General features: G+C 37.3%; 1 protein-coding gene across 1 annotated transcript in view; it reads left to right on the top strand.

Moving 5' to 3' along the window:
* Positions 1-13266, top strand: part of LOC150100631 (fibrillin-1-like) — a 1594375-nt gene that overhangs the window by 446259 nt on the left and 1134850 nt on the right. The window lies entirely within an intron of this gene.

The raw sequence follows: 13266 nt of genomic DNA, 5'->3' as shown, positions 1-13266 counted from the left end.
GATGAAGTGTTCATTAAATAGTTCTACTGTATCATTGGCTATGGTTTCTCTGCTACCATAACTATCCACCAGTGTCATCCTGCTATAATTATTTTTCATCTTGCTTGCCACATAGCAGAAAAATTCCCTTGGATTTATTTGCTTTTACCTTACTGGCCAATTCCCTCTGATATTTTACTTTTTCTTTTTTTTAACCATGCTTTTTTTCTCAATTTCTTTTGTAACACTGCTTGATTTCACTGTTCACCCATCTAACTCCTACTCTATTTATATGTTTAACTCTTGGAATGCATTGTTTGTGCTGCTAGATACTGCCTTATCATTTCCCATGTACTGTCAACATCTTTTCTACACAGTTCATCAACCAATTGCCGGCCTGGCTGGCCAAGTGGTGAGCATATCCAATCTCCAGCCAAATGACTGCGGGTTCAAATCCCGCCGTTCAAATCCTGCATTCATGGTACCAACATTTGTCACCTGTTGGCAAAATTTTGCCAACAGGTGACAAATGTTGATATCTCATTCACAGCCACATCCTGTGAGGATATCACCAAATCTAATACCGATAAACCTCGTGTGGCTTCCATGACATGTTACTTTAGATAGGTATCCTGCAAAAACTCAACAAATTCACTCTTCTTGTTACTATATGCTGTCTCTTCTTTCCAATCCACATTCCTATAATTAAAATCTCCCATTAGGATCACTTCCTTTTACTTGCCCAACTAATTTGTCTCAACATTTTACAATTAATACTCTCCACATTCCCTTGCCTATAATAGCATCCTATTAGATGTACTATTTTTCTGATCTATTTTATTGCACCAAACAGCTTCAAAATCTTCACATGTACTACTATTTTCGACTTCAACTCTTGAAGGACACAATTCCTCTGCTACCATTAACAATACCCCGCCCAATCCTCTCTTCATCTTCCTATCCTTTTGGAAAATTCTATATCCCACCATTTCAAGTCCTGACAATATATTATCCTCAATCATTATGGTATAATGATTGAGGATGGCTGGAAAGGGAGAGAAACAGAAGAAATAGTTGAGATACTAAGTGATCACTTTGTAAGAGAATATCACTCAGAAGAAAACTTTGCAGCTACTGATGTGACAAAGACTGATGTGAGAACCGAGATAGGTGAACTGGAGGTCAACATATTGAAAAATATCAATGTGAATGCAGCAGTATGTCTGTATGGTATGGCAGCCGATGTGCTATGAGAATGTGCAAGAAAATTCACAGTGCTTCTGATGATGTTTAAAATCAGACTCAGCTCTGGCAAGGTTCCAAAGGAAACTAGAGGGTAAGATAGTTCCATTACATAAATGTTGGTCCAAGACAGAAGTAGCAAATTACAAATCAGTTAGTATTTCTGGAGTGGTGGTTAAAATACAGTGGTACCTCGACTTACGAACTTAATTCATTCCTGACAGTGGTTCGTATCTCGAAACCCAATTTTCCATTATATCTTATAGGAAATTAATTATTCCATTCCCAGATTCAAAAATTTAAAAAAAAATCGAAAAAAAAAAAAACTATTCTCAGCTAAATGAAGAAAATGTAAAGAAACGGAGAAGGAGTGAGCATTTTTACCCTATAAATATGCATTTTATATACCATTACATATTAATTTTTCATTTATGAAATCTTTGGTTTTACATGATTAGTATGAAAATCATCTTCCATTAAATTGTAAAAAAAAAATCAATTTTCTTGTGGCTGGTTTTGTGGTTCAGGAGTTTTCAATTTGTTATCATCAGTTCCTTTTTTTGTCTCTTAGGTGAGGGAGGTTTAAAAAACCTATCCAACGTTGACTGAATTTGCCGTTTCCTTAATACCCTTCTAAAGTGATTAATGATATTGTCATTGAAGATATTGGTGGCTCTAGAAACAACACCTTGATTTCGATGCCACTTGTTAACCAATTCTTGCAATTTGCCCCCAATGCTGCAAGATTTTTTTTACATGACTTGTTGGAATTGCTCCCTTTTTTGTTGCTGTCTTCTTCATCCTCTGAAGACATTTGCTTTTCCTCCTCATCCCTTTCTTTTCATTCTCTTTTCGTAACTCCTGTAGCTCTTCCAGTGCTCAGCTCAATGTTGTGCTCCTCTACCAGCTGGTCTACGTCTGCTTCATCAACTTCCAAATGCATGGTCTTGCCCAGGGAAACAACTGTATTTACAATGTCAATTTCACTTTCACTTCCAGTGCAGTTCCTCGGACACGTCGGGCCATAACTTTTTCCAGGCTGATTTTAGAGTTCTCACAGAAACATCTTCCCATGCCTGACTAATAAGACACAAACAATGAAGAATATTGAAGTGATTCTTCCAGAATTCCCTGAGGGTTAATACTGTGTCAGTGATAACTGAAGGTTTTTTGAAGTTGGAAATAACATATTGATCCATTGGTTGTAGGAGTGGTGTGGTATTAGGAGGCAAGAACTTAATTTTGATGAAATTAAATTCTTCATCCAAATCTTCTTCCAACTCTGGTGGATATGCTGGAGCATTGTCCATTATAAGAAGAACTTTCTGAGGTAGACCCTTTTCTTGTAGATACCATTTCACTGTGGGAGCAAAAACCTCTGTCATCCACTCACAGAAGAATTGCCTGGTTACCCAGACTCTGCTGTTACCTCTCCAAATAACGCTGAGTTTGTGCCTGTTAGCTTTCTGCTTTTTAAAGATTTTCAGAGGATTTCTAGGATTTTCAGAGTGGTAAACCAACAGAGGTTTTATCCTCAGGTCACCATTGGCACAAAAAAGCAAAGTTAGTCTGTCTTTCATTGGCTTGTGTCCTGGAATGCTATTTCCTCCTTAGTGATGAATGTTCTCTTAGGCAATTTTCTTCCAGAAAAGCTCAGTTTCATCACAGTTGAAAACTTGTTCTGGTCTGTAACCTTCTGACTCCATCGGTTTGTGAAATTCCTTCATGAACCTTTCAGTGGCTTCTTTGTCAGCACTACCTTCTCCATTTCTCCATATCTAACAACACTACGGATACTGGTTCTATTCTTGAATTTCTCAAACCTTTTCTTTGAACCTTTTAAACTTTTCGCCAATGTCCTTGCTACTGCTAGAGGATGGCAAGTTCTGCAAAAGATCTTTGTAAATAGTTCGCACTTGTAAACAGATCATATTTTTAGATACGCTATCTCCTTTCATTTGCATGTCATTAATCCAGACGAGTAGTAAAGTTTCCATTTCTTCCATAACTTTATTTCTTTGAGACATGATAGATACTCCTTGGCCACATACAGTTCCTTATAAAAATCTGCTTTCTTGACAATTGTAGCTATGGTGGATTTGGACAAGTCATACTGCTTGCACAGATCACTTTGCCTGACTCCTTTCTCATATTTTTCTACAATCTCTTTCTTAATTTCTATTGTAATTTTCTTCTTCTCTTCTTTCTTAGTTTTCTTTGGCCCCATGTGAAAATAATACACTGGTCAGTAAAATGATGCTAATCTGGTAGACTATTCAGAAAATAAACGTGAAGCTACAATAAAACACGTCACTTATAAAAAGAAATACATACAGTACACATAATAAATACAAACCTAAATAAATACAAAATAAAAAAAACTTTACGAAGTGTATTGTTTATTTACACAAATACTGAAACAGATACACAAAAAAGCAAATATGTGCAGCGTTCGTCGTATTTCAGATAAATATGATGTAGTAACAACAATCGTTACACTAGAGACGGTTCAGCGTGCGTTCAGCTAAACGTGCATACATATATGCTGGTGCTGTACTCTGCATTAAGCCTGTTTCTAGTGCTAGGGGGAAAAGTTAAAAAAAAGTATAATGTAAAACAGGCTTTAGTTCATTTGAAAAGAAAAGCATCACGGTTCGTATCTCGAATCTAGGTTTGTATCTCGGAAAATTCGTATGTCAAGCAGTTCGTAAGTCGGGGTACCACTGTAGTAGAAAACGATTGCTTGGATATTGAAGAACACAATGAAAAGTAAAGATAGGGAGGTTATTATTCCTGTTTATAAGGCTATTATTTGACCACATCCCGAATATAGTGTACATATTTAGTCACTTGGGTTTCTTGGAGATTAGGAGTTGGTGAATAGGATTCAGAGATGAGTGACCAAACTGGTGACAGGTCTGTTGTCATCATCAGTTGTTTGCTGATGATGCAAAATTAGATGAAGTAATAGTTAATCAACTGGCATGTGGAGAGGTTGCAAGATGATTTAAACAGGCTGTCAGTATGGGCAAAAAATAATGGATATATATCTGTTCAATGTGGAGAAATGTAAAGTTATGCATTTTGGGAGAAATATAATACAAGCTGTGTAACACATTGATAACACTGTACTCCATGAAATAGATGAAGCTAGAGATTTAGGGGTGCTGGTAGCCAGAGAGTTAAAGTTTAGAGGATATAATGCTAAGGTTGCTAAGGTAGCTCATAAGATTACTTGGCTATTGAAGAACAGGTGTGTTGAGAGACAACTTCCTTACTTCTACTTGTTAATAACACATTAACAATTAGAGATAAGGAAGTTGTCATTCCTCTTTATAGCCTTGATACGCCCACATCTGTATTACTGTGCTCCAGTATGTTCCCCTGGGTTTATTGGGGATGAGGAAGTGAATTCACACTTAGGGCCTCCCTCAATGATTCTAAAGGCTCCGTGGAGTTTCTTGGGGATGTGTAAGCAGTGGAGAAGTTTCAGAGACTAGTGACCAAAATGGTGAGTGGTCTGTGAAATGTTTCCTATGAAGATAGATTGAGGATGTGTGGATTGCAGAAGTTAGTTGATAGGAGAAAAAGAGGGGATATGATAGAAACATTTAAGTTGCTTAAAGAGTTTTATAGGATTGATGCTAGGGAAATGTTTCAGCAGGGGAGGCGAGTACAAGATGTCATCCCTGGAAGTTGAATAAAGGTGTGGTTAGTAGGGATGTGAGGACTAGATTTTTTTGCTTGAAGAGTTGTGAATATGGATTGCCATAGTCAGTTGTGAGTGCTTTGTCTGTTAATGGGTTCAAGGAGGGTATGATAGATTGTGTGGATAGTTTGAGTTTCCCCGCGATGAATCTTCAAACTCCATGGAGGTGCCCGTACAATAATAATACTGCCTCAAAGTCACTATCACCATTTCGCCCTTGCATCTCTACCTTGTATGGACATAACTTTTTCTATCATCAACAGCACTACACCATTTGGGGACAAAGATGATATCTCAGTTACAATCAGATCAAATTCTCTAATGCTAGGTTCAAATCCAAAACTCTTGAACCTTTTGTTCCATCTACTAAGAGAAACTGCTACTTACCTGCTGTTTCCTCTTCCAAATCTATACTATTGTAGCAAAAATCTCTCAAAATTGATCACTCATTTTGCAATTCCACTAAATATACTGCTATATCTACTCAGTACTCTCATACATATACTCTCAAAACCATTAGTGCAATTTCCCTCCAAATTCCCCACTCTGTGAGGACACAGCTTATCATAAATAATTGCCCTTCCTCCCATCACATTTACCCTTCATGTCATATTGAAATATTCTGTAATATTTGCTTCTATTGTCATTTGCTTGGAGAGTTGTGAATATGGGTTGCCAGAGTCAGTTGTGAGTGTTTTGTCTGTTAATGGGTTCAAGGAGGGTTCCAAAGGAGTTTTTATTATAAAGGAGATATTTTCCAAAGGAGTTTTTCGGATTTTCCTGAAGGAGTAGAAGGAGGGCAAGATTGTGCCACTTCATAAGGGAGGTGATAGAACTCAGGCATCAAATTATAGGCCTATTTGGGTGTCAGGTGTTGTGGTTAAGTTGTTGGAGAAGCTGGTAAGACCTTGGATCCAGAAGTGGGTTGACAACAATGGTATTATCTTTGATGGACAGCATAGATTTGCTAAAGGGAGGTCATGTTTTAGTAATCTACTTACTTATAGGTGACGGCTTCCTTGGACAGAGGAGAGGGATGCATAGTAGTAAACTTAGATTTTGCAAAGGCTTTTGATAGATTACTGCATGGTAAATTGATAGTCAAACTAGAGTGGATGGGGGTTGGATATTAGATTAGGGCATTGGATTGGAGACTGACTATCTGATAGGTATCAGCAAGTTGTGTATTGGAAAGCAATATCCAGGAAGAGTAAAGCCACTAGTGGTGTACCTTTGGGGGGGGGGTCTGTTTTAGGGTTATTGCTGTTTAACCTGTATATTGATGATATTGGCAAAGATTTGGATGGGGATATTCAGTTGTTTGCAGATGATGCAAAGTTGGGATGAACTATGAAGAGTAGAGATGTTGTGGCCTTACAAGATGACTTCAATAAATTGAGTGAATGGGCACAGGAATGGGGGATGTGAGATCAATGTTGCAAATTGTAAGGTTTTAAAATTTGGGAAACAAAGATGGGATGTAGAATTTATGCTTGGTGGGGATATATTATTGTAGGTGGAGGAAATAAGAGATCTGGGGTTGACAGTGGATAAGGATCTGAAATTTAGGGGACACATTTCCAAAATTGTGAGGACAGAACAAAGAATTCTGGAAATGATGATGCGAAGGACACTGATTTGCAGACGTAGGGAGATTCTTGTTCCATTGTATAATGCTTTATTTAGGCCATACATGAACTTCTGTGAAAAGGATGAAGAGATTTTGGAAAGCATCCAGAGGTGACTGACTAAGGTAGTTAGTTCTGACCTCTGGAATGTCAAATATGAGGAAAGATTGAGAAGATGAAATTTACAGAGTCTAGTGGATAAGAGGAAGAGGGGAGTATGATAGAGTCCTACAATTTAGTAATGGGTTGGTTATAGGATCAATGTTGTAGAGGTTTGACAGCAAACAATGGGAGATCAGGGAAGAATTAGAGGACATCATTGGAAGCTGTATAAGGATGGTGTGAGCAGGGGAGTGAGAAGCAGGTTTTTTTTTTTGCATGCAGAGTTGTGAATGATTGGAATGTCTTGCCTGAGAGTGTAGTGTCAGCAGAGAAGTTGAGTATGTTTAAGGCATAGTATGATGAGCTGTGTGTACGACAAATGGACCTCCTAGATGAGTCTTTGACTCGATGGGGTCTTGAGATAATAATAATAATAATAATATATGATCTTCTATATAATATAATAATATATTATCATAAAACCATAATCTTCTGTCCGTGTGGTTAGCCTAGTGGCTTTGCACTTTGCAACCATATGCCTGGGGAAGGAGTGTCTTAGGTTCGATTCCCATTGGAGATGTGAAGAGCTGAAGGATCTAACTCAGCCATAGCCAAGTTAGCCAGTCTTGGGCGTGGACAGCGGGATTTTTTCCACCAGTTTATCTGTGGTTTTTCATCCCACAAGCAGGCAAACCAGCCTTGAGAACTCAACACTAGATTACATGGGATACACCGGGGCATAGGGCTGACCACCTTATCCTGTGAACAGTTTGAGGTCCGATGATTAATAAACCCTCTACACCACAAGGCAAAAGAGGGTAAAAAGATGATGATGATGATGATGATCTTCTGTCAATTACACTTCACTGATATCAATAATCTTTGGATAGGCTGTGGCTATTAATGCTACTATTTGCTTTTTCCTGATACTCCTTGCAATTTCCTATAATTCCTTTATTTCTTTATTCTTGCTACTACTGGAAATTTCCTTTATTACTTTTTCCCCTCTTTATTCCCATTTCTTTTCTTTCTTTTCTTACTTCTGATATCTTTATTGAGGTGTGTCTCTCACTCACAAATCGGAGCAGAATATATTTCTTGTCAATTATAATATACAGGTATCCCTTGCTTAATGCGGGATTTGATTAACGCAGCGAAATTAACTGCGACAATCCCTTGATATACGCGGCAAGAATTTTGATTAACGCACCTTTAAATTTACCGCACAAAAACATGCAAGCCTCAAGGGGTGTTTCCTGGTTGAGAGAAAGAAAGTCGTAAGAAGATGACATCATTCCTCCCATTAAGCATTAAGAGTGGGTATATTACAAGCTCCAATTGTTCTGGTTATTTAAAAAATACAGCAGAACTTCGCGTTTAGATAACGCACCTGGTCATCCAAATTCTCTTAATGATTTGTGTGATGTGAAAATTTTATTTTTTTATACCAAATACAACATCATTGCTACACCCCATGGACATGAGCTTCATTGCAACTTTCAAAACCTATTTTCTTAAAAAGACATTTTCAAATGCAGTAGAAACAACAACGGGAGAAAATGCGATTACGCTACAAGAAGTTTGGAACAATTTTAACATTAAACATGCAATTGAAAACATTCATGACTCGTGGGAGCAAGTGTCTTTTAGCTGCATGAGAGCTGTTTGGTAAAACCTTTTGCCAGAATGCGGTAATGACTTAGCTGGATTTCAAAATCCTGTGAACAACTTGGTTGAAGAAATTGTTGCAATTGGTGAAGACTGGTTTTGATGGTGTTGATGCAGAAGATGTTAAAGAATTATTTGATTCGAACTCAAGAGACTTCAGTGACAACGATCTTCTTGAAATTGAACAACTCGCATATGAAGACATCGACAAATGGAATGTGAAGATGAAGTTCCAAAGGAGATAACAATCAAAGAACTGGATGGAATGTTTTGCAGTTTAGAATCCCTTAAACAGCAATTAATGGATATGGATCCAGATGTTAATCGAAGAATGCTTGTTTACCAAGGTCTAGAGAGTCATTTTGCTTGTTATCGTAGAATTTATGCTGATAAGAAAACCTAAAACTATTCAAACGACTCCTGATAACTTTTTTTGATAAAAAATTGCAATAACTAATGTAGGTACAAGCATTTATTAAACATTTACTTTTCATTCATTTTTTATCTTTCCTAAAAGAGTGTTGTATAAAACGAATTATTAATACAGTAATTGATCATGGACGAACTGTAATTTTTACCATTGATTATTAGATTTGATTAACGCGGTTTTGATATGTGCGGTAACATCGAGGGATTAATTAATCACTTTAATCAAGGGATACCTGTATTTTGTAATCCAGTAAAACTTTCTGCAACTATTTGATCCAGGATATTTCATAATATGGAATGTACTATTTTACTACTGGTATGTAGATATTATATAATTATCTGCATTGATTTAATTTTGGTATCTTTGTTGGTTTGGTTCTTATCTATGAAACCTCAACATAGGGTAAGCCATAAGATTTCCCTCAACTATGAGAGAAAATAAAATATCAGCATATGCTAATAATGTATGGCACTTTGAGATATAATGATTCCATATACATCTCTTTTTGGCATTTTGGAAAAATTCAGGAAGATTAGCAGATTAACTGCCAATGCTGACAAATCAAAATTAAAAATTTTTGGAAAGCAGGATCTAGCAAGCATTCCCTTTCGACTAACACCTGAGAAAGATAACCTCATGCTACTTGGAATTCCCTTCTTTACCTATCCAATATTACAATTTCAAGAACTTATGTACAAAAAACATCGAGTCCTTAGTCTCAGAAGACTGTAAAATTGGACCATTTTCTTTTCTTCTAAAGCATAGTACATAAAACCATCATCTTTCCTGCTCAGCTGTAAAATAAATATTAAAGTTTTTTTAATATTTTTATTGCTATTTTTGTTTAAGCTTTTTTTTTTTTTTTTTTGAATATGTCATTCACACATGAAAGGTCACAAACACAAGACCTATAGCACCATTAGTTTCTTGTATGAGTAAGAGGAATAGAAGAAAGGAGGACTCTGTTCACATTTTGTTTGAACAGCTGTAAGTTGTAATCTTTGGGGAAGGCAGAGTGATGGAGACTTCCCAATGGACAGAAGTAGATCGAATGAAAGAGGAGGCAGTGTAGTTGGTTCGGTATGTTTCAAGAGGAACTGTAAAAGGGTTAAATTTAAGTAAAAGATAAAAGTTAACAGTGGCTTTTTTATTGTAATGATATTGGAGGAGAGTGGAGGAATAATAGTGGCCAATTCAACAGAGTACTGTCTATGAAAGTATCTTTAGAAGAGGCACAAGGTGGAAACTAAATGTCTGTGAGAGAAGGAGGGATTGAAGTGGATATGTGAGAGAGGGATAATTAATTAACCAGATTGCTCTCTTCTGGATAGAATTGAGCAATTTTAGAGAGGATTTTGGTGCACAATCTCTAGTCATGGTAGATCTTGAGGACTCTAATACTTGAGCACTACAAGGTTTGTCGAATGAAAAGGAAGAATTGAGTGTACTCTTATGCACAAAGCTATGGATAGGATTGGTCACCCACATGACATGTAGTGAGTGATCAGTGAGAAAGTTGGAGATCCAGTTGCAGAGTGAGGAATACAAGCCATAGGATGGCAGTTTGTTAAATAGGCCCTGTGCCAAACCTGATCAAATGCCTTTGAAATGTCGAGGGCAGCCATGTGAGTTTCTCCAAATGTCTCCATTTTCTGAGTCCAGAGGTGAGTGGTGAAAGCAAGATGTGGGACCACCACATCTGTAGATCGTGAGTGGCAGAATTCACACTGGTGGTCACTGATTAGTTGGTATGTCTCTATACGAATTGCCAGAAAGGTGTACCCATATATTATTACTACAATAAACAGCCAAGAGGCTATTTTTTTTGGTGACGTAAATTAAGTTAAGGGGATAATAAATCCCTCATTATTTCAAAGCCGAATAATGTAAAATATAATATATGTAATGTAAAATATATACATAATGTAAAACAGTAATACATCTCCTAGGAGCTGCGTTTTACATTATGAGAAAATATTAAGGACGATGATCAAAACTTGCTCCACCTTTGCTTTGAGTTGCCCTAGTGTTGTACTACCAGGTGTTGACTTACACTTGGACTCGCCGAATGTTCTTCGGCATGAAACTCTTAGATTTTGATCTTCGAGTTTCTTATTCGGCTTTGAAATAATGAGGGATTTATTATCCCCTTAACTTAATTTACATCGCCGAAAAAAAAATAGCCTCTTGGCTCTTTATTGTAGTAATAATATATGGGTACATCTTTCTGGCAATTTGTACAGTAAAGTATGTAAGTTCTGTTCACTTAAACCTTGGTATTATCCAGGTCTACCTACTCACTGATGAGCCCCCCAAAGAGGGTTGAAACCGGTGCGGGTTTGGCTTGGGTTCTGAGAGGCTCTGCTTGGGGATAGGTTTTGCTTGTCTCTGAGTGGGACCACCACTGAGATTATGGCTCTGCTTGGTGGTGGGGTGAGCCTGCCATTGGGTAGAGCCAATGCTAAGAAGTTCTTCTCGGTGACGGGGTGACCCTGTCACTGAGTGGAACAACGCTGAGATTGGCGATCTTTCGGGATCGCCTAATTTTTAGAGCCCGCTTCACCTATACAAAGGTCAAAACAGGTCTGGGTAGTGACCTTCCCTCATAATGTAAAACAGTAATACATCTCCTAGGACCTGCGTTTTACATTATGAGAAAATATTAAGGACAGTGATCGAAACTTGCTCCACCTTTGCCCCGAGTTGCCCTAGTGTCGTACTACCAGGTGTTGACTTAGGCTTGGACTCAACGAATGTTCTTTGGCATGAAACACTTAGATTTCGATCTTTGAGTTTCTTATTCGGCTTTAAAATAATGAGGGATTTATTCCTTAACTTAACCATCTTAATCTTAACAATAATGGTGGCATACAAATCCCAAGAATTTGAATGGCATACATTCAGCCCACTTAGTTCTTCAAGTTTTCCAGCAAACATTGACTTTAGGACTGCTTTTATTGGCCACCATCCATACTGTTTTGTTTTAATTTATATGTATACTTATATGAGTAACTTTTGTGTAAACATGTTGTTCTCTAGCTTAATTTATTTTTGTAACTGAATAGATAATAATAATAACAGGACTCTAGCTTTGATGTGGTAAAGTTTTTTCCCCACTAGGGGAAAAATTCAGGCCAATAGTTTTAACAGTTGAACAAATCAATGTAACTATAGCATACCATGTAGATTGTAATGCAGTTTGTTTCTTTGTATATATGTGTATACTCTAGATGATGACCTTAATATGAAGGTTGAAACGTCGAGTGATTATTTTGGTTTATATTAAGCTGAAGTTTTATTCTAACATGGTAGTTGTTTCCATAATCTTTATGATAAAGCAATCCAGGAATAACCAAATTTTTGGTTAGGTAGTGTAGACCATCCACACTATGCAATATTCACCAGATAAAATTTTATCTGGTCTTATTTTGAGATATTTTTAAATGGTTCCATCCTTTTAGTTTATTGTGGTCTTATAGTCAACTGCAGAGCTAAGTAGAGAGCAATCCTAGGCAGAGAAGGCCAACTCAAGGCAGTTAACTTAGATAATGCTACCTACTTGGGTACCAGTCATCGCTGGATTTTAGTTTCAACTGGTCTTTTGGTTATTCAGCTGCATGAGACAAAAGTTAAAAAAGGTGAAAAAGCTAAAAGGATAGCCTTTGGCTACATGATGATATAAAAGAAAAGAACTGAGGCCTTTTGTTTTTCTGTCTCTCATACTATCCATCTTTTTTTTTTTTAATTTTTTTTTTTTATATATATATTGAGCCCATACATGAGAGAGGTTTGTAGATCAACCTCTAGTATATTAGTACTGTGCATGGGTACTTGTTCACATTGGATTTGAATGACTGTATAATGTACTGTATAATGACTGTATGATTGCTCTCCTCTGTATTGAGTCGAGCATTTTAAGGCAGCTTTTGGGGGCCCCACCCCATATGTGGGAGCAGTATTTGATGGTTGGGCAGATTTGTGATTTGTATAAGGTTAACAGCTATTCAGGGGTGAAGTAACGTCTTGAGTGAAAAAGAAATCCTAGTTTTTTAGAAGCTGAGGATGCAATGGTTGTTATGTGTTTATGCCAGGAGAGGCTTGATGTCACGGTAATTCCAAGAAGAGAAATCTCAGATTGTCTGGAAATTTGGGTGCTGTCAAAAATAACACTGGGAGAAAATTATTCTTTTTTATGAGAAATGAGATAGTACTGGATTTTATTTGCATTGAAATTGGCTAGGTTATCTGAACCCCATTGGAGGATGGCTTGGAGGTCTGAATTGAGGGCAGTGGTGGTTGCTGTTCTGTAGGTTGAGGTGAGTTGTGTGGAGTAAGATTTATCAAAGGAAAGGGAGGAGTGCAATGTGCTGTCATCTGCAAAACTGTGTATTAGGTTGGAGGTAAGCTGAAGTAGGCCATTGATATATAGTAGGAAGAGGGTTGGTGAGAGGAAAGAACCTTGAGGAACCCTGGCATTAGTTGAATGGTGAGAGGATAAGGAGCTATCC

Source organism: Typopeltis vanoorti, chromosome 12 (assembly GCF_054136105.1).
Source record: "Typopeltis vanoorti isolate ZY-2024b chromosome 12, IOZ_Tvanoo_1.0, whole genome shotgun sequence".
NCBI lineage: Eukaryota > Metazoa > Arthropoda > Arachnida > Uropygi > Thelyphonidae > Typopeltis > Typopeltis vanoorti.
This window is presented reverse-complemented; position numbering and strand designations above follow the sequence as displayed.